This window comes from Dermacentor andersoni, chromosome 6 (assembly GCF_023375885.2).
Source record: "Dermacentor andersoni chromosome 6, qqDerAnde1_hic_scaffold, whole genome shotgun sequence".
NCBI lineage: Eukaryota > Metazoa > Arthropoda > Arachnida > Ixodida > Ixodidae > Dermacentor > Dermacentor andersoni.
In genome coordinates, this window is record NC_092819.1 from 131,250,502 (window position 1) to 131,271,791 (window position 21,290).

General features: G+C 44.1%; 1 long non-coding RNA gene across 2 annotated transcripts; it reads right to left on the reverse strand.

Annotated features, from left to right (window-relative positions):
- Positions 1-209: 209 nt before the first annotated feature.
- Positions 210-16,493, reverse strand: LOC140219008 (uncharacterized). 2 transcript variants are annotated; one of them, XR_011895275.1, is made up of 5 exons: positions 15,835-16,493; positions 14,993-15,083; positions 5,892-6,077; positions 3,898-4,059; positions 210-293 (listed from the first exon to the last, which is right to left on the reverse strand). It is a non-coding gene; the product is annotated as an uncharacterized lncRNA (long non-coding RNA). The 2 variants fall into 2 exon arrangements; XR_011895274.1 differs by lacking the exon at positions 15,835-16,493 and having other exon boundaries at positions 14,993-15,411.
- Between the last annotated feature and the right edge of the window lie 4,797 nt (positions 16,494-21,290).

Sequence of the window (21,290 nt, forward strand, 5' to 3'; positions counted from 1 at the left end):
TCCACGATAGTACATCGCCTTTAATGCAAATGTCATGAAGGCAGCTCATAGACAAAGCAGCAGGTAACCATTGAGAAAGTTGTCTTGCCAACACACTGACATGGCTGCAGAGATAAAACACTTTGCACTTTGTGATATAAATGCACTGCATAGCATATATACACAAAGGTGCAACATTTCACTCAAGTTCTTAGATCACAGAAGCAACTTTATTTTCTTCAATTACTCGTCTTGCACTTCTTCCTGGTGAAAGTTGTTCTTGACCCAAAATGCTTGCAAGGATAAACTTGCTGCTGTTAGGAGAAACAAATAGTATTCGTGAATATCCATCCTAAAGAAAGCGGCAAAAAAGTATAATCACAGAACACGACAAAGCAGTAACTTCTGTGTTAGAAAAACATGTAAGTAGACCAACATTGTTGGAACAAGGGATGTTGCTATAGCCAACATTTCGACATAGGTGCTTGTCATTAGGGTAGCAAATGTTTTCCTTGGCTGTGTTGTTTTGGATTGTGCATAGCTCACTGGCCCCTAGCCTCATTGGGGGAGAAGAAACTGGTGCATATAATAGGTCAAGAGAAGCCAAAGTGTTAAAATAAAGGAAGGAAGGGTGTGCTTAGCAGTGGTGATTGTGATGGAGCGGGTATGAGCACTACTCTCAGTTCTTGCAAAGAGTAGGGGTGACCAAAACAGAAAATGATGTACACATGTAAGCAGTCATTAATCCAGTAGACCTAATCTTCCGAGAAGACAAAATAGGTATCAAGATAAACAGTTTGCACTTTTGGAAAAGGAAAACGAAGAATTAAGGAAAATAAATTTTGTATCAAGATGCATCTGGTTAAGATCACTATAAATGGTAAATGAAGGCACATTACGAATATATATTTTGTTAAAAGCTGATGAAGAAAAGATATATTAACGAAATATTAAAAAATAGGGACATTAAAATTAAACTGGGTATGACCATAAAACAGTAAAGAACAGCCTGTGGAAAAAAATGGGATGGACAATATGATAACCAGGTGCAAGATTGCAAAACGTCGAGCGCTGTTTATATTCATGCTGCTGTTGACGGCTTCAAGTTTCTGTCTTCCTTGAACAAGGAAATGGGTCATTTTTTAAACAAGTCAGTTGATATCCAGTTCAAAGCTTCATCATTATTATATTGAAAGAAAATATTATGGTCAGTTCTCCTGGGTGTGCTTTCATTCACCAGTTATTTCCACCGGTGTAAGCTCAAAATTTAATGGTCTAAATGGACCTTAGCTCCTCGCAAACCATTAGCTGGTCTTTTTTTCAACACAGATGCCTGCACATTATATGTGTTGGCAGGAGTGCTAGCGAACTACATTAAACTTGTTCCCACAACCAAAGTGAAACTTAGTAACAGTGATTGAAAAAAAAAAACAGCATTCCACAATATTGATTCAAGTCGTCTGGAAAAGTTGCTTAAGTTAATGTACACCCCCCACCCCACCAGACACAATTATACACCACACTCACTCTCATGGTGTCAACCCTGCTATTATAGCACTAGGCATCAAGTAGGAGAATTAGAAGATAACAGGGCACAATGCTTTTTGTTAGAACATCAAATGTGCTTTACATAAATGCTACATTCCAACTAACAAAGGAGCAGCCGATAGTGACCAATGCATACGAAAGCTAATGACATTCTGTGCAGCAGAATGTTGACGATGAGGTGTTATGCGCACAAGTGCACTCATTCACACCAAATGACATCCTGCAGACAAACCTTGTGCCAACATTACGGTTTGAAAAACACCACAGTGGAAAGCAAAGAGTGCTAAATTTGTTGAAAATTACTAAAAATTATTCGATTATTCATTATCCTTACTGTTCCCTACGGGTGCTGTAAACTGCTTTTATAGTGGTAGCAACAATGATCTGTGGCACAGACAAGAATAAATGCTCATGAAGTTTATTCAAGAGTATACCCTACAAATTACACCCCATTTTACATTCCAATGTGGTAAAAGAGGAAGACGAAAAAAAGTACTTTCTCGTGGAGGATGCATACCCCAGAACAGAAGAAACAAGTGTACCCTAACCATTGCTGCTGCGATGCCTGTGCACTAGCAGTTGCATATAATATGGCGGTTACAATTGTTTTTCCACAAGCACTGCAAGCTGCTGCCAGTTTACCAGTACAGAGCTGTAATAAATTTAGGGCAAGTTAAAGCTCTCTAATGGATTCATCTGATATGACACAATTGGAATGCAATATTCTGCAAATAAGTGAAGAGCGATGTGCCATCCCATACAATGAAACACCTTTGAAGAATCTGAATCACCACCTGCACTCTTAGGCAGTTACACCCTTTGGAGTGCCCCTTCTGCCACACAACAATAATCATTATCTGCCTTGATGTGTTTCCTTTCTTTAAAACGCCACGCCCACTACTTTCCTTTCGGGAATGCTACCATGCTGATAACGCGCATGCCGTTCGTTACCGGAAAGTACAGGGCTCGCAGCGTTAAAGAAAGGCAACGCAACAAGGCAGATGACGATTATCGTTGTGTGGCAGAAGGGGCACTCCAAAGGGTGTAACTTTGCCTAAGAGTGTGGGCAGTGATGAGGTAAAAGAGTGTGTTCTGTGTAAAGTAGTGCACCTGTATAACCTAAAGCTGTGGAGAATGCATTTAGTATCAGCTGTGAAGGTTTCTAATTTTAATTGCGCACAGTAAAAACCTCCATGCAGTTTTGCAAAACGCAAACCCCCCTACCTTTTTGTTGTTCAAAGGCAATGACACGTAGGGCCATAACATGTACATTATGAGTCTTGTTCCCAAACAATCAAAGTGAATAGCACCACCTTAAGTGTTATGTGCCTTCTGTCTCACATTTTCTGTCAAAAATTGGTAGTGTCAAATGCTGCGATCGGCAGAAAAACGGATTTCTGGAGCAATATAAAGTATTAAGTACCGTGATCTCAGTTCTTTCACTGCTGTTTAAGCATTATCGGGTCTTAAAGTAAAAAACGAGGAATAAATACACGCATATTTTACGTCACAACCCTCATGAGGCATTTAGTAGTCTGGATTATAAAGGATTCCAGATTTACAACGCAGGACAGATTTTATTCCACTGAAAGAATGGCATCATGCCAATGATTCTGCATTTGGTGCTACATTTATTTGTATTTAGTTCCGTTGGAATGTGTGTGTACTGTCAGCGATATTGCTTGACGTGTTTTAGATTGACTGTTTTCTAAATTTAGGCAAATTCATACTCGCAAATAACCTTGTATGACACCAAGAACTTGCTTAGCAGGAGTATTTCTAACATTTGCAAGATATTAGGCTCTTGAATGCATATCTAAGCCTGGGGTGCACGCAGCGCCCTAATCTCATCAGCAAGTTTCTGGAACTCATCTACAAGGTATGTTATGATGAATGTAAAGTTGCTTGAATGGGAGAAATAGGGTATTTAAACAGGTGAATTATGCAGCATAAGAATGATGTCAGCAAGAAGCAAGCATCAAGAAGCTCTGTCACTCAATGCGCATAGACTATCAAACGCAAGAATTATTTGGGATGATTTAAAATTCTGGCATTGGAACGAAATGTCTTTTAATCTATATATAAACTGATTATTCACTCTACTACCACTACCTTTACCAGAAACATTCATAATCATTATCCTATTATGCCACATCATCCTAGCTAATATTCAAGCCTTCATAAGCTGCTTCTTTTACTGCTAATTCTCCGTGGGAAAGAGGTGTCCGTATGAAGACCATATCATATACTTATTACCCGTTTTTTGATAAATGATAAGGGAAAAACTTCACACCAAAAATGCGTTGAGCTTGAGCAAGTTCTACGTTTGAAGCTGTTGATTCTTTTTTCCCTTTGCCATCATTGACCCACCTGGTTAGCTAAGTAGACAGAAAAGCTGCAGGAGAAAGGTAGGGGTGCCAAATTAGACTTGTGCCCCAGGGGACCTTTTCACGGTCACTGGAGGAACTGCCTGTGGCCTCGGCATCTTCCTTGAGGGCCATGGCCATGTCTAAGAAACCTTGTCTCCACAGGCTGCATAAAGAAGGATAATTTTCTGAGCCAAGTCTTTTTCTTAAAAGAACCCATTTAAGGTGTATTCGTGGCTTTGCACTACAAAACTGACACATGACTGGCCACTCAAGACACTTTATGTGTATTCGCAGGCTTATTCCTTGGAAAAACTTTTATGTAGCACACAATGAGTAACAGTAACAAAAAAGTGTATAAGGAGGCTTTCATATTGCTCTACAACTTTTCATTGACACATTTCATTTAATTATTTGAGATATTTATTAACTAATTAAGAATTATGTAATTAGGCAGAATGCAAAATATAATCAGAGTATCTCCAAGCGATGGCAAAACAACATTACCTTCATTTTGTCTAGTTACATCGCATTTACATATTTCTAAATCTTGGTGCACGATAGTTAAGACACCCTGTAGATCAAAAAACAATATTACAATTTTCATAATCATCTCTTGCGTGTTATTGGTGGCTATGGCTGCTTCAAGTTATTCTTTCAGTACGGTACAAGCAGTTTTGAAGTGAAATTGTTTTGCATCGAGGGCGGTAATCTAGAAAATCAAGCAAAAGGTCAAGTTGTGTTCACTATTCAGATGTTTAACTAAGAAGCTGCAGGAAAAGGAAACAGAACACAACACCTAATAAACAATGCAAAATTTGAAAATTTGAACTGAACAAGAAACCAGTTTTTGAAAACACAGAAAAAAGCCAGCAGCTTACGTCGAATACACCCTTGCTATGTACTCCAAGTGAAGTTGTTACCGCAATGCTTGGGCACCATACGAACGTAACAGTCAACAACTTTGAGCAGAATATTAACACCACTAAATGAACTGGCTTTTGAAGATTCTTGATCTGAAATCCTCAACGACTTGTTCTGGCGTTTAATCTGTCGAGCTCAATCTGTATTCTCAAAAGCTGGCTCTCGACCATAATTTCTCTAAACGCAACATCAGCTTAAATCTCAAGATAGGGTTGACCTGTAAATAAAGTGGATAATGCATGGCAAACATCATGAACACTCTTACATGTTAACCATGTTCATGGTACATGTTACATGTTCACTCATGCAGCCATGAAATTGTGATGCAGACACGATATATTGAAGCTGGTTTTGTGAAGTGTTTCATGCTTCCAAGGCTTCTTCTCCAGTTGTGAAAGCTGTCTCCACTAGCTAAATAGGTGATGAGAATAAAAAAAGAACTTCAACATGCTCACAATACGTTGGCCATTTGCAAGTAAACAGCAGCCTTTTTGGGCGCACAGGTTGCCTGGTGCAAATCTACTATGCCACAGTACTTGCGTTACCCAGTACCAGCCACTTTAAAATGCAATGTGTTCAGAGCCCTTTCCCTCTGTTTTTTTGCTTTGGAAACAGTTTACCATGTGTTCAGTAGGCGTCGAGAAAGGGGACAGAAAACACTGTGCACCAGTGATTTCTAATGTTTTGCTGGATGCAGCACACCGCACCGGATGCAGGTGAAGCCAGTGGAAATGCGGCGTCATGCAGGCGCTTGTCCTGGAAGCAGGGCATATGGTGGACTAACTAGTGCGTGCGATCAGATAATATTGCTGCCGAAAAACTTTTCTTTGTGGTTTTTCACATTTTAGGAGGTCTCTACATGTCTGGTAAGCGCTTTTATGACAATCTGAACCCGTATACGATAGTGTTCTCTTACATCAAGTTTTTTCTCATTTACCAGTGTTTCCATTGCACGCCACTTATGTTAGCTACACTGTAGACACTGCAATGGAAAAATTCTGGACACCTCGAAACACTGCTTGGGTAGTTTATGGCACATCAGGCAGGCATGTTAGGGGAAGAAATGCCACACACCCGTGCAAACGAAGTGCTGCCGCAAAGTTGTGAAGCACCAACTTCCGGGACAAGGTTGGCTTCAGTCGAGGGTGCTCGATGTGCTGTCCATGCCCTGTAGTAGAGATCAGTGGTGTGGACCCTTCTATACTGGCTGTCTTTTCTGGTCGGAACCTTGGCAACAGCTTCCACCATACTTTTTTGAACCTGCAACATGTAGAGAGAAAGTCACATCACTGTGCGTTGATTGTATGGCTTTATTGTTCTACACATTCTATCAAATCATTAAAAAATACAGTTCGCACATTTTTACTACTGTATATAGACAGTCTAGTTGCTAGACACGCGAAACATTACCATCCCTCTGACAGAATGCAACAATAGAAGCGTACACTGTAAAGCTACACTAAAATTTAAATTGATGTGACACCGTATGAGCATACAGTATGCTTACTGTATGCTCTAGCCCTGTGTCAAGTAAAAGTTAATCGTCAATCATTTATGGTGTATTTCTACTTATTCTGGGTCATCAAACTGTACAATCAATGTTCCAAGTTTAGACATTGTTGGCTTTTGATTGCCTATGTGATCCGTTTCCTACTTACACATGCAGTAATCCCACTGTAATAAGGAAAAAGAGTTAGAAAAAGAAATGCCATGATAATCTTCCACATTTGCTGAGGGCAGGAACAATGGCCAATAGCATGTGGTTGAAGCTACATAAATACTCAGTTTTCACAGCTTAATTGTTCAGCAAGTAATAAAGAGGTACACTGTGCGCCTCTGCATAACCAATAAAATCTGACTACTTGACACTGTACTAAGGCTGCTGCTTGATAGTGTTCGGCAGTTCGGCTTTGGTTTTCTGATATACAGAACTGTTTAGGTACCAGTAGTTTACTTTGCGATAAAATGGAACTTGGAGCACTGGTCATTTGCACATAAATAATGCGACAGCAAATATAACACAAGGATAGGAATATGGGTCTCTTAGAAAAAGTACATACACATTATGAATATAATGTGATGTGATGCCACAATGAAACAGAAAGCAACGCATAGAAGTGGACGGCACTTCCATGCCACCAAGGTTATTGGACAGACAGTACTTCAGAAGTGCCCGCAACACAGTCAAAGAAGGGAAAGCAGCATTTCTTTGCGTTCAACACAATGCATTGGCGGGCTAGTTGGTGCGAATCCATAAATACTTTGTTTAGCGCAAAACAATGGACACAAGAAAGACGACCAGCACAAGGCGCTACTCTCAACTGACATCACTTTATTGCGTCACTCCTTTATAGATAGTAGAATCTAGAAGAACATGCGCTGTGAACACCATGTGCAGGAACCACCAACATCTGATCACAAGAGCACACTCATGCGACGGGATCCAAAAAACCATATTGAGCACCGCACAAGGTTAAAGAAGGCACACTAATGCACTGTGACCCCAATGACTGTATGAAGAAAGCTTCCGATAACTCTCGGGCGGTGGTATCACAGCATTTTTCAAAATCATAGTATCACGAAACATGGCTTTGCACTTCCATATTTTACAATGTTGAGCCAAATGGGAACCTGTGCCTGTTGGTATGGATCACTTATGTTCGCAATGTTTCGTGATACTACGATGTTGAAAAAGAGCCGTGATACCACCGCCAGAGAGTTATCGGAAGCTTTCTTCATACAGTCATTGGGGTCACAGTGCATTAGTGTGCTTTCTTTAACCTTGTACAGTGCTCAATATGGTTTTTTTGGATTCTGTCCTATGAGTGTGCTCTTGTGATCAGATGTTGGTGGTTCCTGCACATGGTGTTCACAGCGCATGTTCTTCTAGATTCTGCTGTCTACAAAGGAGGGACGCAATAAAGTGATGTCAGTTGAGAGTAGCGTCTTGTTTTGTCGTCTTTCTTGTGTCCATTGTTTTGCGCTAAAAAAGCAATTATGTATTCCTTGTGTGTGTTTGAAGACAGCTCCACACGCAGTAGCGATTCCAGTATTGCTGCCCAGTGGTTTAGCTCGCCGCAGCTTGAAGTGCCACAAAATATAAGGAGAGAAACCTGCATTATAGTTTTGTTGCAAACAAGAATATAACGTGAAGTGCATTCTGAGGCCACAAACTATAGAAAAAAATTTCATGATGCACCACTGTGCAGGGTTTTATAGTGTAGGATTTGGCGGTCGTAGCTGTAGAGATGAACTTGGGACGACAGGGCTAGGCGAGCAGGATTTAATTGCAGGATTTACATTTTAAAACAGGATATACATTGGCTGCCTGGCGCGACTCCCATATGGAGCCCGCAAAACTAACATACAGCAAACAGTTTACGAGCACACAGCCCACTAGTACATTTCGAGTACGACAGAGCACTCAGCTCCCGACAACGATCACGACACGAGCACACCCTAGCAGCCGGCAAACGCTGCTTATAAGCTCTCCGCTTGACGTCATAGTTCGACGTCATCGTTCGGACGAGGACGGAGCAGGAATGGTCGGGAAGGTTCGTCCAAGCATGGTAAACTTGCCGCCGCCCCGCACTAAGGCTTCGGAGTCAACGACCTAGGGGAGTCGTTCCGCAGTGTCGTTTACGCCCACACACACGCAAACACCCAGGTGCGACGGAGTCAAGCCGACGACTAGGCGAGTCGTTCCGGGAAGCTCGGAGACATCCTGAGTAGCTCGTTGTCCCGCCGCGGCTTGCTCCTGCGTAGCGAAATCAGGTTCGCGCCGGGAGCCTTGGGTACAATAGTTCGTCAGTCGAACCCCTTTCGTCACAACGGAGATGGGGCTCGTGGAACTGCTTTGTCCCGGGTGGTGCGGCCAAGTACCAATTTCCGGAGTTGACCACGCGCCTCGTGGTTGTCGGCTCTTCGCAGTTCCCCGAGCCGGTGGGCTTGAAACACGTGCAGCGGGCTGAAAGCTGGCACGTTGCCACCCCGTATGGCCATTCTTAACAGCTCCTCCATGGCCCGGAAAATCTCGCCTGGCCAGTGCAGGCAACCGCTGGGCAGGAAGAGAATGGCTGGCGAGCAAGACGATGGCTTTGCTCTCTGCAACCCCTGCGTACTTGGAATGCCTTCAACCATCTTACAACAACTGGCACAGAAGAGTCGACCCGGCAACACAATACCGCTCAGCGTTCAAACGCCCGGAATTGGCTGCTAACCAACCAGGCCTCCTATCACAATTTCTATGCAAGTCACTCAACTGGGAATCCCAAATTTTGCTCCAAAATTTCGTGCCGCCAAAGCGAGCGTTCACGTTCCTCCTGAGTTCGACCAAACCCGACCGTCGCGCTGCACAAGAGTAAAGGTTTACGCAGAATTAAACCGAAGGCTTTCAAACACCAATACTCAAACATAACCTCAGCAGCATAACTTCGCGAACAGCCTGTTCTTACCCTATCGCAGTGGCGTACTTATCTCACGTACTGTTGCCACTGAACAGTCTGGCCAACTCCACAGGTACGTCATCACAGACGCGCTAAGTTTGAGGTCCCTATTCTGAACACGTGCTTGCATGCTACAAAGTTTTCATCACGCTGACTCACATTTGTTCCTTTAGTCCACACAGGACACGTTCCTTAAATAAACAACCAAATTTGCGTAACTTACGCAACACAGAGGAACCTTCGAACAAATGTGTCTTCTAATAACTAGCTCTACGCACGCGTACTAGAGAAGTCAGAATACGGCTGCCCTCGACACACACGAGCAACCCAGTGATCAACGTTCTGCTTCCTTCCGTCCGCACAGGTAACGCGTTAATGGACCTAAGAGCTCTTCTCAGTGCAAATCACGCACTTACTGAAAATCTACGCGCTTAACCTTAGAAAATTCAAAAACACTTAAAAAGAAACAAGGTTAAATAACACACGCGCGCGTTACGATAGGCCTCTCAATGATAACCTTGACCTTCAGCTTACTCAAGCATACACAAAAAAAGAAAGCCTATATACTTATTAATGAACACATCGCGAGACTACAGGTTTACTTAAAACGCGTCTTTCAAATCTCGAGCTTCTCAAACAAATCATAAACAGAGCTCATACCTTACATATTGAAAGAAATCTTAGTCTCAAATCGCGAAAATTTGCAAATGTTCAAAAATAACACAAAACAACACGTTTTCCTACTACGGAAGCTCTCCTGGCCTCCCGTTCCCGATTGCTTACGACTGACTCATACTTTCAGCCGAACCCGAGGTGGTCGCGGTTTAAAAGCTACTCTGGCTACGGAGGAACAACAAAAGGGCTGGCTAACTATCAGCTCCCCCAAGACGTTACGGTCTCCTGCCAATTTGCGTCCTCGCGCCCCGCTTTCAACATGACCTGGACTGACCGCGTCGCTACTCCCCACCTGGTCTCGTCTTGCCACCTTGCGCTTCTTTGTACTGCACGCTGAGCTTCGAAAAGAACGGCGGAACGACGAGGAATTTGACTGCCCCGTGCCCTTTGTCCGCGTCCGTGCAGAACAAGCTTCTCGGTCCCCCTTTGACCGGTGGCTCGAACGTTTTCGATGCGTCAACATCGTCAGAGACGACCGCACCTTTTTCCTCGCGCCCTGCCCTTTTGGGTTTCTCGCCATCTTTGGCGGCGCTACACTAGTTACCGTCTTTCGGTCTTTACCGCGCTTCTTATTTCGGCGCTTTCTCTTTGCACTCACTTTCATGTCGCCTTCTCGTGCCTCGTGCTGGCCGGTACACATTTCGTCGGCCCGGATCGGTCTCTTACCCGCACAGTCTGATTGATTTTCTTTTAAATCAACATTCTCTCTGCCTCGACTGGCGGACAGCTCAACCGACTCTGGAACAATGCAGCAGGCTTTACTCGAGTTAGACAACTCGCACTCTTGCGAACTGCCCTCTACTACATTGCCCAGCTCACGCTGTGCATCTGCACACAGCCCGTCGGTATCGATCGCTGTCTCACGCGCACAGTCCGAATGATTAAAAACTGAATCATCCCTATCTAGGCTATCTAGACTGGCGGAGAGCCGCACCGATCCCTGAACAATGCAGTTGTGCTCTCGTGAGCTACGGAGCTCGCCACCCCGAGAACTATTCTCAACTGCATCGTCCAGCTCGCACTTCACTTCTGCACGCAGATCTGACCTGACATGGGTGCTCGCGTCTGTCAAGTCCGTAGTATTCTGTACCTCGCTAACGACCTCGCTACCATGAGATGCGACGCACACGCGCGGTAACTGTGCCAATTTGTTCGCAGCTGGCCTAGCTGTCCCTACAGTCATCTGTTGGCACAGTACCTCGTCGCTCTCACTCTGGCCTTTAACGGCCTCTGTTGCCACTAAGGCTTCGTTAGCTGCTAGCACTTCGAGTTCACTTGTGAACGTGCTGCTACTCTCACAGGTACTACTACTTTCCTCGGCTTTTGAACAAAATCTGCTGTCTACTTCCTGCCACTTTCGCTGCGTCCAGCTTACAGATTTCTCCAGCCGCTGTTGACTTCGCTCGATTGACTGCTCAATACATTGTATCTCTTTGTTCAATGCATCAATGTACCGCCTCGTTACTTCTGTTAGGCCTTTTTCCTGTGTAATGCTTTTCAGTTCCTGCCTAGCTTTTTCCTGTTCTTGCTCAAATTCTTTCTGTTCTTGCCTAATTGCTTCCTGTTCTCGTTTCTTACTTAGAATTCGTTTGCCCATTTGCTCTATGAATTTCAAATCATTCTCACTTTCGAGAATTGTTTGACGAATTTCTGATTCCGTCAAGTCCTCCTCTACGTTTACCTCTATCTCCTCACACAACCACAACAGGTCAGCTCTCGTCAAACACATTAGGACCATGGTCGCTACTTTAAGCTTTGGCTCTGCTGTCACACAATACTTGTTGCGATACCCACGCAAATCAAAATACAAGTAAAAGATCCCAGCGAATCAAATCCAAAAACACAGTGAAATTGAAGCCTGGTAAATCTTACAGCCAAAACCAAACGCTTACCCACTGAAGCAGCACCATGTCACCAGTCCTTCCCCGCCGTATCCAGTCAGTTGCAAGAGGTGGTCTATCTCAAGTCGCCTCCAACTTGATCAGGATGCCGGTCGGTCACCATGTGCCAACGTCTGTCAGCTGCCGTTGCTGTCTCCGAGTCGTAGGCCGATCTACGAGCCGCAGGCCGATCCCTCCGCTGCCATTCAGTTGTAGGATTTGGCGGTCGTAGCTGTAGAGATGAACTTGGGACGACAGGGCTAGGCGAGCAGGATTTAATTGCAGGATTTACATTTTAAAACAGGATATACATTGGCTGCCTGGCGCGACTCCCATATGGAGCCCGCAAAACTAACATACAGCAAACAGTTTACGAGCACACAGCTCACTAGTACATTTCGAGTACGACAGAGCACTCAGCTCCCGACAACGATCACGACACGAGCACACCCTAGCAGCCGGCAAACGCTGCTTATAAGCTCTCCGCTTGACGTCATAGTTCGACGTCATCGTTCGGACGAGGACGGAGCAGGAATGGTCGGGAAGGTTCGTCCAAGCATGGTAAACTTGCCGCCGCCCCGCACTAAGGCTTCGGAGTCAACGACCTAGGGGAGTCGTTCCGCAGTGTCGTTTACGCCCACACACACGCAAACACACAGGTGCGACGGAGTCAAGCCGACGACTAGGCGAGTCGTTCCGGGAAGCTCGGAGACATCCTGAGTAGCTCGTTGTCCCGCCGCGGCTTGCTCCTGCGTAGCGAAATCAGGTTCGCGCCGGGAGCCTCGGGTACAATAGTTCGTCAGTCGAACCCGTTTCGTCACAACGGAGATGGGGCTCGTGGAACTGCTTTGTCCCGGGTGGTGCGGCCAAGTACCAATTTCCGGAGTTGACCACGCGCCTCGTGGTTGTCGGCTCTTCGCAGTTCCCCGAGCCGGTGGGCTTGAAACACGTGCAGCGGGCTGAAAGCTGGCACGTTGCCACCCCGTATGGCCATTCTTAACAATAGCAAAGTCAAATACATTTAGTGTAAATATCACACTATGATGGTACACAATGGTGGCAATCTGTAATAATATAAAAGGTGCCTTAATGTTACAACAAAAGTTGACATTACTTAATAATAGCCCTGTAAAATTTAGCATGCAGGGGCACCACTTGGTTAAACAATAGTGATGTAATGTCTATGTACACAAGTATTGCCCATGCATTTCTGCCATTGTCCAAATGGCATAAATGAATGGGTAATACTTGTATACATCGATATTACATCTCTATTGTTTAACGAAGTGGGTAAACTATGTCTGCCTCATACAAGATTAGAATTAAACCATAAATTATATATAGTCACCCTAACAGTAACACCTCATTTGAACTTCACAGTAAGTAGACGTCACCTATTCAAAGTTTATATGTTGAATGTAACGAACCCTCATTACAGCAGCGCAGAGCATTCCTCACATTTCCTTACGTACTCAGAATTCAAGTCATCACCGCAACACATATGCTACAACATCGTCACACAGTGCAACTCACGCTTACACTACAGAAATAAACCAAACATGTTTAGGCCACTTGTACTGCAGTATGAGCAATAGTGTCGGGATTATGAAATTCCCCACGAAGTCCTCCAGGTTGCCAAGAAACCAGAACGGTTGGCCCCGTGGTACGATTTCACGCAGTTGTGCGACTGGACATTAACACATTTAAGACACTCCTCACGACCACATTATACAAGAATTCCGTGCTCTTCAGGACCAATATCAAAATCACATGCAATTCTACACTGATGGGTCCAAAACAAAACAACACGTGGGTGTAGGGGCTGTAACAGGAAATTGGGAAAGAAGTATTCGTCTACCAAAACATGCCTCTGTTTTCACTGCTGAAGTTTACGCTTTATGGATTGTAGTGAAAAAGATTATCACTGGCAAGCACAAAAACACAGTCATTTACACTGATTCCTTAAGTACACTGAAGGCTCTAAACCTAAAATCTGAGTGTGAACCCCTGTTAGGGGACATACTAAACATGGTCGCACTTAACAAATATGGGAGATCAATCCACTTCTGCTGGGTACGAAGTCATGTTGGGATACCGAGTAACGAAGCAGCCGATAGATATGCATCGATGGCAGCGAACAAAGAGATAACAAACACAACACTTCCATACAAAGATAGCATCCGCGCGATTAGAAAAGCCTTAACGGCGAAATGGCAACGTGAATGGGACCACTGTGCTGACAACAAACTACATCTCACGAAACCCATAGTTGGCGAGTGGAAGTCATGCTACCATCAGGAGCGGTTCATCAATGTAGTTTTATGCCGACTACGCATTGGGCACACACACCTCACACACAATTACTTACGAAAGAAGACACACCAACATGCGAGAAATGTCAACAGCCACAAACAGTTATGCACATATTACTCACATGTACGCAGACTGAAACACACAGACGAACACTTTTGCACAAATTATATCAACTACACATACCTTTACACCCTGCTCTAATTTTAGGTGATGATCCGCTAGTCCCATTATGTGACGTTTGTAAATTTCTAGACGACACTGGATTTTTACATAAAATATAGATTATTAACAAAGCCTTTTCCTTCATTAACTGGATTTTAAAACACCTCATGTTTGGCGCAGCATAGCCTTAGCCGCTTTTGCGCCATTAAACCCCATTTAACTAACTAAGTAAGTAGACGCCTGTTGATGCCAGCCTCCCCCAATGCTAAACTGTGCTGCATGCTTTACAGAGAAATTATAGTGGTATCACTAAACTCTGAAGCTATTCAGGACTGCAGCATTGTAGAAGACATCTACAAATGTCCCATTTCATGTGTAACAGCCTGAATTGCTTGCACATCTTACCAAGTGCAAATTAAAATTACTTCTCCTTGTTTAGCATTTTTGCCTGCTAGACCACAATCCAATGTCATCAATATATTAACATATTACCTCACAGAACCTAATTTGCCTTATAGATTAACACCTTCGCATACTGCCACAGCTACACTCTGTCATATGCATTGCAATCATAAAGGAGTGCTTGTCCACCAGCACTCCAATGTCACTAACAAAGATCACCTACACAGCTTGATTCAGGTGGCAGGTGGCAGTCATGATTCAGGTGGCAAATAGCTAAGAGAAAAAAAAATCCACTCACTTTGAGAGCTACAATACTGCGATAACTTGAGAGAGATGGACCCATTGCAGGCAGCAGACCTCTTCTCAGCTCCAGCACAACAGCAACTTGCCTTTCAGTAAAAGAAAAGGATTGATTAGTAATGATAAGTTACCTTGTTTTTGCTGAGTATCAATACAATCTGACTTTCATGCATATCCACTCTCCGCTTTAGTAATACAACTGAATTATTCGTAAAATAAAAGAGTCAATGATGATACCATTCGCTTCTCTTGTATGTCCAATTTTTTTCGCACTGATACCCCGTTTACTGCTTGCTTACTGACACGAATGCCTTGACTGCCCAGACATCATTCGAAGCAACACGTCTTGCTGCACTGCAAAAAGTTGCACCGAGGAAACACAGCAGAGCAGCCAGAGGAAAGAACTTTTTTTTTCTTGTCACAATTAAAACGTGCACCCAAGCAAGAAAGTAACGATCACAGGTAGTGAGCGACTGCTATTGCCTCGAACGTTTATTTCCGTATTTTAACAGAAGTTCTTATATCGGATACAGTATGCTCTCAAGCCAATACAAGCGTCAATACAAGTGCGCAACTGAACGCAGTTTTATTCTACGCTTTTAACGCGAGTGAGCAAAAGGTTAGAAGTACCTCACGGAAATTGCGATCGAGCCGATCGCGCTACGACTGGAATCGATCTGAAAAGATAGGGTGATCCCTTTCCCCATTCATGCGTCAGTTTTGCCCTAAGAAGTTGCATAGTGGTCTTTTGAAACAATATTTCTGTTCGCGACACCGGCTTACCGCACATCACTTTAACACCTACGTTATGCAAACCAAATAAGATTAAAATGGGCTTACCTCATGAGCAAGTTACGAGTGCGCGTAGACTGTTCAACACCCGTTGAGGGCAAGCAGGATATATCCGTGTCCAAGCGCATACGTGCACCCAAACACAGGTAAACTTCTTCGATGCCGCAGCGTGCAGAGTTTTGTACACGAAGTGAAAGACATCCAGCGCAAATATCTCCGCGCGATGACGGCAAATGACGAGCGCACAAGCGTACAAAACACAGCGACAAATTCGGAACTTTGCCAATTCGAACGTGCCGAGACCCAAGCAGCGTAACCATCCATCGTTTCTGTTCTTCGCTCCCGATGCGTCAGTCTCTCTTCCTTGGAGTCTTGCTTCACTCTTGAGTACAAATCAAGAGATATTTACGGCAAATTAACAACTTTTACAACACGACACGAAAAATTCCGGCTGACTACACATGTGCAGCTCCGTCTGCCACTCCTAACGGACGCGCAGCGCGCGCTGCCCCCTGGTGCCGCACTCTGTGAGCGCGGATAACAGAATCGGTTTCGTTTTCGCATTTGTGCTCTAGTTACTGTATCGTATCAGTTCAACGAGCACAAGCTATCTTGGCACGCTGGAACGACACGTGCCTTTCCTTGCCCTCTATTTCCACTACCCCCTTTCCCTCGCTCTGGTATAAAATGCCCAGCGCAATAAACATAACAGTTCACTGTTGTCTTGAAACGCCTGCTATTGGTTTCTTCGACCGGGACCCGGTCGATACAGTTACTGGAACTGCAATATAATTGCTTGACAATTAATTGAATTCTAAAAGAGGAGAACACTTTCTCTCCCACAAGTTAGTGCGTTTTATACAAAGGGAGAGAGAATGCCAGAAGCAGAAAGGCAGGGAGGTCAACCAAAGCGTTCGCTACTGGGGATAGCTAACCCCTGTGCTGCAATGAAGTGCAAAGCAATGCACTGCGATGCGTCCATAATCTCTAGTATAGCGATAATTTGGGCTGGTCGGTGCATGTAATGAACGGGTAAATAATGAGTTGTGTCATAACATTACCCATATATAAAGCAGATGGAACTAATGGTGTTGCATTCTAGGTCAAAAAGAAATAAAGCTTGAATCGTTACATCTCGGCACTGGGCATTCTTTCTTTCCGTATTATTTTTTTCTTCTTTTTGACAGTACACACAGTCCTAGCACGGTAATAGGTCCTTCATCTTCAGTCACCTTCCAGTAGTTTACACACATGTCGGTGCATGTTCGCGTTCTTTATTCTACCGTACAAGAACGAGCGCGCTTACCGGTCTTGGTTCAAGATGAAGCGCCAAATGTTTGCGATTACATCTTATCGCAAGAATTAACACATGAACAGTGAAGATTATGCGTAATCGATTTGTCTCAATGAATGGGCAGTTATTGTCAGAGACGAGATATTTTGTAAATATTAGGGGAATGAGTTAAACCAACTACATTGCAGTTCAGCAATGCCCTTTGACACTTGGGTTAATTGCTTGCCGCATTCGAAAATTTCACCCGACCGTTGTACTTGGATCTATAGGCCGCCAGCACCCTTCGAGACCATTAGTTGCAAAATGTAAATGCCGTTACGGTCATTATACCACTCCCTGCGTTTCGGTACTGATTTAGAGTGCACACAATTTTTGGCGTATACAGAGCACCAATGTCATTCCCAGTGCACCACCACCTGAATGCTGCAAGCGTGTTTACGTATGCACGTATGTCCACGGCTCTTCGTTCACTTAAACTACAACTATTAACTACAAAGCGCTTAATTTGAGAACATTGCGAGAACACGCATATATTTGCGCATATGATCAGCGAGGCCCATATGCGCGGCAAACTGCGACCGCAATAGAAGATGCGTATATATATTTATACGATCTGTTATTGCAGCTTTTGGTAGAAGGCTAGCTCTCACATTTTGTACGCATCTTCATAATGCGTACAGTTTGCGTGTTCAATAAAATATTGTTGGCTGAAACTTTACTAGTACGAGCGCTCATTCAGACAGCTTAAGTTTTCTCACAAAATAGGGATGTTCGCATAACAAAAATACGGAATTCTGTCTGTTTCGTCCAAAACAGTGTATAGCCGTACATATGATTACGTATGATTACAGTGAAAATGTCCGTAAAGCTGAAAACGGAGAGCACTTTCCGTATATTAACGGCAGATTTTGCCGTATTTTTGAAATATGACATAGTTTCCGTATTTTTACCCTGCAGTTCTCCGTATAATGACGGAAATCCTCCGTATAATTACGGAAATTTTTTACAGTGTAGAGGCTACAAGCAATCAGCAAAATGAAGCGAACAGTGCATACATTCTTTGGAATCACGCATACAATATACAGAACAGCATACGTTTCAATAAAGCAAGACCTAATAACAAGCCTCCGAACGACTTAATCGATGATCAGGCGCTCGTGCAGCTACATGCAATGTGAAGCAGTTAGCGCTCCCCGCATACGTTTCCCGGAATAAGATTACTGTTGGGCAACCTGCCGCAGTGACGGCCGCTTGCGCAACGACACTAACACGTGACAACTACACCGTAACTACACTTTCGTACATAAGAAAAAAAAAGGCCGCGTATAGTCAGCACTCCCGAAGAGCAGCGTGCAATACAGGTACGGCGAATTTCTCTTCACTGTCTGGTCTACTCTTGTAGGTGCACGAAGTAGCAGCGCAAGCCAGTCGCAGACCATGGAAACGCCTCTAGCAGCGCGACTATCGCCCCCAGAGAGGGTGAAGAAGAACACGGCTCACGTGAATGTTGCGCGAGGATAGAACACGCTAACGCACTCCACCTCAACGGCCGGGGTAGCTGCCACTTGCTGGCTTGTCTAAATGAAACCGTGGTCACAGCGGCTACCTCTTCGCGCCGCCACCCACACGCCTTAGGCTAATAATTAGGTAAAGTGGATCTGAATCTCACCACGTGAATAAATTCAACCTGCTTCACCATGAGTAATCGTTCTAGTAGTCGTTTATGGCTTCTCTGTTGAACCAGCTTCACAGGGTGGATTGGAGACCATTTTTTTCCTCGAGGTTTTAGGTCATGCCTTACACATCATGTTAGTGAAGATTATACAGTTAAGAAGCGTTTAAAGCTCTCCTGCAAATGTTATATAAATCCTCTCTCATTTGCCAGCTACGCCGGAACATGCTCACGTGGCAGAAATATCTTACACAATACACAAAAAGGCGACCGATAACAGCTCTAGAAGTTGGAAGATATTTAGCGCTAGTCATTCGTCATGATTCGGACGAAACATAACCGAGAAACACCCTTGGTATTGAACTGACCATGCCATGGAGTTCACATTAGCGACGACATGCATAAATGCAAGAGCGATGGCGTTGAGGCTCTGAATAACAGGAAAGAGAACGTTCGTAGATGCCTATATATATATATACAGTGCCTTATCCAGTAACACCATACCGAGACGAACTCGGCCCGCTCAAGAATGTCTAATCAGCCTTAGTCTAGTGTGGTGTTTGGATAAACGCTCGGAGCTACGCTAGTTAGTTCATTCACGTGATTTGCGGCGCATACGCATGCTAGCAAATTAAATGTGTTGAAATGGTCAACATGGTGTCTTTTTGCACTAGCAGGAGCAGTTGCCTATAGACACGTCGTAATCTGTAAATAAAGTGGTCTGTACATTGTACATAGCCTGTGTTGTGCTTCAATGTGCCGTTCTGCAGAACTAAAAAAGCTTCACCTACACGGAGTCTTGAGGAATGTATTCTACTTATCTTTTTCCTTACATATGCTTCTCCCCAAGAGCAGTTATGTTATACGCAGTGCGTGCCACTGCCCAGCTACCGGCTGTATCTCACTCCCTTTCCGTGCAAAAGGCAAACAGCAAAGTGGTCACCTAACACGCCATTTTTAAATCTTTTCTACAACGTGCTACAGTCGTTCCTGGGTTGGGCAACGCTCGACGGCAGGAAATGCAAATGCTATATACTCAATTTACATGTTTTTGGCACAGTTCGTTAAACGACGTCATTCAAAATACATTTAGAAAACTCAGAAAATAAACGGAAGCAGTGCATCGTTCCCAACTTTAAAAAAAAAAGAATTCCCTGTTCTTTTTTTCTCAGTTTTAAGCCCAGCGCGGTTATAATCTCAAAAAACAAATGGTGCTGCCCTGCACGTAATCGAGTTTAACCCATGTCTCACACTTATCTCAAGCTATGGAGAACAGAAAATACTAACAAAATTGCGCATAAATTACTTTTACTCGTCACAATAGCACAGTTCCTGACAGAAATGCCGAGAGATCTCAATGGTCACGGGCTGTCGTTCTCAGAACGAGGCTAAGCATAGCCTCTCGAACTCGCACCACTGTCGTAATGATCAGATTAGGCACACCGCCATTTGTTACTGTCGTTATAATGGCGTTAGCTTCCCGTTCCAACAAAACGAGAACCTAAATGGGAGCCGCGCGTATTTGTGGGAAAGCAGAGCTTAAGGTCCTGGACTATAATTAAAGATCAAGCCTCTTGCGCGACAATGTCATGTACAGGCGCCCAAATCTTTAACTGGTGTGCGCGAGCGGCGACTTTTTCGTGCGTCAGCACCGTATGACGGGGCGAGGCTGGAAACAGTTCGAGGCTAAACGCATGCGGACAAAGCGCGCTCAGCTGGGCCCAACATCTGCTAGGCTGTTTCCAAGCTCGCCCCGTTATACAGCGCTGACGCACGAAAAAGTCGCCGCTCGCGCACACCAGTTAAAGATTTGGGCGCCTGTACACACGCACTGCAAAGAAGAAAAAAAACGAGAGAGTGAAAACGCAGATTTGAATGCTAATCTATTTTCTTTTTCGTGCCTGAAATATTCCAAATGTGAATTAAGGCGACAAGCACCACTGCGTTCCAAAGCGAAATTTCTTTTTCGGCCCGGAGAAAGATATGCTCGCCGCGCCAAGAAGGACCCACAAAATAATGCGCACATGCTGATTGATATTCACTCCGCACCCTTCCACAAACATTTCTTTTTACTTCCTTTTTTCCAACAAAAACAAATATAGGCGCGAAAGTTAGAGCGGCTAATTGTTGTTGATTCAATCAGATATGGATTTCCTAACATTATCTCACCTCCGTGTCTTCAATATGTAAAGAGAGAATAGAATAGCGGAATCGCGGTCAGACGCCAAACAAACCAATCAAGGGAACTCAAAACGAACGAGGTGATCACGCGTTGCGAATGACGTGGTTCACATGGTCTCACAAGAAAAACAAGCAAATGGAACGTGTGCCACTGAAAGCCGACTCCACCTTTTTGTTTTATATTGTGTTATTTATTATGTTTTCTATTGTGTGTGTGCGCGTGTGTGTGTGTGCATGTGTGCGTGCGGAAAGGAATCTTGGCTTTAAAATAACTCCACCTTTTCTGGTGGAAATTGCAACTGATTGCAATACTACAGTTCTATAAACGAACTCCAGCAACACAGTTGAATAAATCTT